The sequence below is a fragment of the Copadichromis virginalis genome, linkage group LG1 (assembly GCF_057382275.1).
Source record: "Copadichromis virginalis isolate Kocher_CV1m ecotype Utaka linkage group LG1, C_Virginalis_male_GT1.1, whole genome shotgun sequence".
Taxonomy (NCBI): domain Eukaryota; kingdom Metazoa; phylum Chordata; class Actinopteri; order Cichliformes; family Cichlidae; genus Copadichromis; species Copadichromis virginalis.
The window spans coordinates 33,588,844-33,593,813 of NC_140618.1; the positions used below are offsets into that span (position 1 = coordinate 33,588,844).

The 4,970-nt window shown below is 44.2% G+C and overlaps 1 pseudogene; it reads right to left on the reverse strand.

Moving 5' to 3' along the window:
- Window positions 1-521: 521 nt before the first annotated feature.
- Window positions 522-4,621, reverse strand: LOC146719103 (uncharacterized; annotated as a pseudogene).
- Window positions 4,622-4,970: the final 349 nt, after the last annotated feature.

The window sequence follows — 4,970 nt, forward strand, 5'->3', positions numbered from 1 at the left end:
ACAGATAAAATGAACAACTCCATATGTGGCGCTAGTCTCGTCAGCAGAGAGCTGGGAGAAAGCTGTGAGAGATAAAACAATCTAAAACAATATGTCCCAAAACAATATGTCTTCGCTGGGAAAGTCTAAAAGGATAATTCTAAACTAATCTAACCATAGACAAAGGGCAGAGAAAAGGCATCTTTGTACATTTAAAAGAAGGTAAAGAAACATAGAATCATTTTCCACTAACATTCCCCCCTGTTTTAACTTATTTTAAATGTATACAACAATTGTCTGTCAAGGGTATTTATTACGTATCTTTAGCAATTTTTTAATGGTCAAAATGTCAAAGCAGAAATGTAAATCATGTGGCCTAAAGAATAAAAAAGAAAAAGACTAAGGAAGACACAGTAAAAGAAAATACAAAAGTGATAACGAAGGAAAATAATAAAACTAAAACTATAAAAAAAAAATAAAAAAAATAAAAGAATAAGAAAACCTTATGTTGTACCTGTATAAACTACTAATGTGTTAATCAGTGCATGATCACTTGACAAATCATTTTTAATCACCACGTCATTTATTAGCAGCTATTACAAGTTCCTCTAACAGAATTTCAATGGGATGCTGTTCTTCTTGAGGCACGGCAACATAAGCAGTCATTGTAGTTGTTATCATCTTTGAAATCATTACTCTTAGACATGGCAACACACACAACACTAATATGAGCAGTGCTATCATGATGAGACCTAGAAGGACAAACGGTTTTGCTACAGCAGCCAGCCATGAACCGCCGAACAGCCAGTCCAGCCAGCCTTGTGCTGTAGCTGCTCCAGGTGTGTGGTCAGTGAGATATTGTTGCAGAACGGTCAAGTTCTGCAAAGCTTCATAAATGTCTCCTCCAGCTTCGTATCCATCAGGGATAAAAGTGCAACATGTCTCCCCGATCAGCTTGCAAACTCCTCCTTGTGATGCTGTTAGCAGGTCTAGTGTCAGTCTGTTCTGCAGCACCATCGTTCTGATGGCCTTCTGTTCTCCTGCTAAGGCCGTTCCCAGGGTCTTAGTTAAGTTGATGTGTCGTAGCAGAGCATATCGGTTGATTTCCACGTGATCCCGCACCTCGGCAACTCCAATGCCGGGGACCAAGCTCTGTAAGAATTTCACTCCTCCTCCCCAGATGCGAAACTCTCCCGGCACTCCAGTGTCCACTGTAATGCCGAAAGAATTGGGTGAGGCGATGTCCACTTCACGTCTCTATCCCTGCTTGGGTGAAGTGCAACACTTTGCATGAAGAAGACGTGATCTGATAATTGCACCAGGGCGCACAGACCCCCCCAACCTTCAGGGAGTGACAGATAAGCCTTATTGCCACATAGGAAGTACCAGTCAGCCAAAACTCTGGTTCCTCTACTGCTGGGTGCCATCCGTGCACATCCTGTCTGGTACTGAGTCTTTGTTTGTAGTGGCATTTGAAAGCTGTAGTCGGAGCGACAGTTGAGGCTCATCAGCGTCGTGTTACTGGCACAGGTTTCGTTGATTGAACAGGCCATACACTTCCTCTCGTTCCGCGGTGGGCAGAAAGTGTATATGTATTTACATAGGTGAGTAGGCAGCTCCCCCACTGCCCGCGATCCATTGTTCATCACACATACTGGCAGTTGTGATGCGTTCAGTTTGTTCAGTAGAATTACATCAGGCAGTGGGTCTGAGACTTGGGGCCAGGTCAGTAGGTAGGTCTGTCCGGAACAGTTCACATTTGTGGGTGATGATGACCTCCAGGTAGCTTTTGCTGGGATGCTGTAGTTGGCCTTGGACCAAAGAGTACCGTAGCCTGGATGTGTTTCCAGGCCCAATAGGCACCAACTGCGATCTTCAGGTATGCTGTACGGCCACAGGCCAGACGTCTGTGAGGATAGGGGCATATGGGTACATGCATAGCAGTCAGTTTTATTATTCAAGTGAGCTGTAGTGTTCATAAACTGCCACCAGAAGTTAGTGGCGTAGCCATGGGGAAACTTGGTGTACTTTCCTTTGTCATACAGTGTCTGCCTTTTCTTCATATAGCGTGACTTGTTGTCCCTCACGGAAGCAAAGGTGAGGAGCCCGGCCAGGGTCAGGGCCGCTGCAGTTATTAGGAGCCACCACCTCATGACAACAGGACACACCCTCCTGTCGTGAGTAGACCCCCCGGCCAGAAAGGCTGTTCCCTCCACCGGGCGAGATCACGACAATTGGGCGAGCCTGTGTCGGCTGAGTTTAGATGGCTTCACTTACTCGTCTGCAATGGCTCTGATGGATCCAAGATGGTCGTTCCGCTATTTTGCAAGCGGTGGGCGTGGTGAGGAGAACCTGATGTGGTCCCTCCCACCTGGGTGCGCTCCAGTTTTTCCTTTGGAGCACCTTGATCAGAACCCAGTCACCGGGCTGTAATCTGCAAGACACTGGAGAAACATCATCAGGTTGTTGATTATGTACAATGATCTCTTTGTTTTCTAACAGCTTAGACATCCATTCTGCTAATGTGTTTTCTCTGATTGATTTGTCTATTGGTTGACTGGTGATGGGCAGTGGGAACGGCCTACCATGAATGATTTCAAATGGAGTGAGTTTATGGGAGCCTTGTGTTAAGCGCATCCACATTTTCACTAAACCCAAACATTCAGGCCACGGCCTTCCTGTTTCTGCCATGCATTTCCTGAGCCTTTGTTTTATAGTGCCGTTAGTTCTCTCTACCAGGCCTGCGCTCTGAGGGTGATACGCACAATGGTGTTTTATGCTGAAACCGAGTGCTTCAGAGACCTTAGTGATGACATCATTTACAAAATGAGTGCCGTTGTCTGATCGTATCAAAGCTGGGATGCCATATGTGGGTATGAAGTGATTGCACAGGCACTTTGCTACTGAAATTGCATCTGCCTTTTTCACTGGGTAAATTTCTGGCCACTTGGAGAACACGTCTATAACCACTAGGGCATATTTCGACCCTTGACATTCGCTTAGCTCAATAAAATCCATATGAATTGTGTGAAAAGGGTGAGGCGGAGTGGGAAAACGGCCTCTTTTTGGTCGCAGATTTCCCTGAGCATTATATTTTTGACACGTCATGCACGTTCTGAAGTTTGCTGAAGTTTCAAAATTTACAGTGTAGAAATGAGAGTTGACAATACAGGTCATTCCCCCCGATGACAAATGCGTACAGCCATGAGTCACTAATGGCGCCATCTTGTGGAGGGATTTTGGCAACACTGGCTTGCCATAACACATCATTAAGTCGTTTGTCAGAACTGCACCGTGTTTTAGCCATTTTGCCTGCTCTGCTGTGCTTGCTGCTTTATGTTCATTTTTCAACACATCCAGTGGAATCTGATGTGTGTCTACTGCCATCAATGTGATGTTTGTCGTTTGCGCCGCCTGTTTTGCTGCTCTGTCAGCAAAGTTATTGCCTGTAGTAATGAAAGAGCCATCAGTTTTGTGTGCTGCACATTTACACAATGCGAGTTGTTGTGGTAAATGTATTACAGTCAGTAGGCGTTGTAGCAGGCTGGCATGCTGAACCGGCTTTCCGGTTGATGTAATCATTCCCCTGTTTTGCCAAAGTTTTGCGAAATGATGCACAGCAGAGAAAACATACTGGCTGTCTGTATAAATGTTTATTTGTTTATCTTTGTGTATTTCACATGCGCGAATCACAGCTATCAGCTCAGCGCTCTGTGCTGAATATGAAGAAGAAAGTGGTTTTGCTTCTATTATTCTACTATTTGTGGTTACTGCGTAACCTACACAATTTCGGCCTGTGCTGTAAGGTCAAATAAGTTCTTAAGTGGCTGCCTCAAAACTGTTTTGCATTATTTCTCTGTGGCCTCCTCCTACAATCTCGTGTGAAGTGACCTTCCTCTCCACGGTTCTAGCAGGCGTTGTCTCTATGTTATCTGCTGTTTCTGCGTGGCTGTCTGCAGCCTTGGTGTTTGTGACTTTGCTCGCCTCTCTGTTCCTGATAGCCACCTGCGGATTAGTGTTTTAGTCTATTGGCAACACGTCAGCCTTATTTTTAAGTTACAGAATGCTTCTTCTTTGTTTCTGTCTTGGTTTGGGAGAATAGATGCAACACTACATTTTCACTTAAGGCAGTTTTAAATAATTTCTAGTTTTTCAAACAAATCATGGATCTCACACATTTCAAACTTTGAAGTTAGGGTTGTTTCCCATTTATACATATATATATTTAACTTTGCATTGCTCACAGCTCATAGCTCACAGCTCTAAACCTAGGCATTTTTCAATCATATGCCTAATCACTATGTGTCACTGTGATTCTCAAGTATTGTCACAAAGTTCGTTTAAATTCATTTCCAAAACCAACAAAATAATCAAACAAAAACAAAAACATAAACGTGTCAGGACACAAAAGAAAAAAGAAAAAATGCTGCCATCCGAACAAGGCAGAAGTCTGCATATGTTGGCTTTTAATAGCATGCAGCTTGTAACATGGTAGACTAATGTGCCTGTGTTAATTCAGCTCCATATTATTGTGTGAAGTTGCACTGGGTTGGGAGTGGTTTTGTGTGTGTCACATTTTTGGTGAGCCAATGGCTGGAATGGGGTTGGACTAATTAGAGGCAGGTGTACTTGATTGCACTGATACACTTGTCTACTTATAGCCCACACTACAGACACTGCTGTGTCGTTTTTGTCTCTCTGTGCAGGTATGTAATGTGATGAAATCAGATATGTTTGGGATGGATGGGTTTTGCGCTATGAAGTTTATATTAAGTGTGTCGTTTTGTCTCTCTGTGCAGTCCAGGGCCTATTATATGCCACAGCCTAAAGGCAGCAGAGTTGCAGAGGCTTGAGTGACCACTGACTATATGCTTGCAGGGTGGTGGGTCTCCAAGGACAACTTCTAACCCTGTTAAAGGCAACATGTGGAGTGCAACTTGGCCGTGTGGCATAGCTGGCTCTGGCCTTGGGACTGTGTGTTTTTATACAAT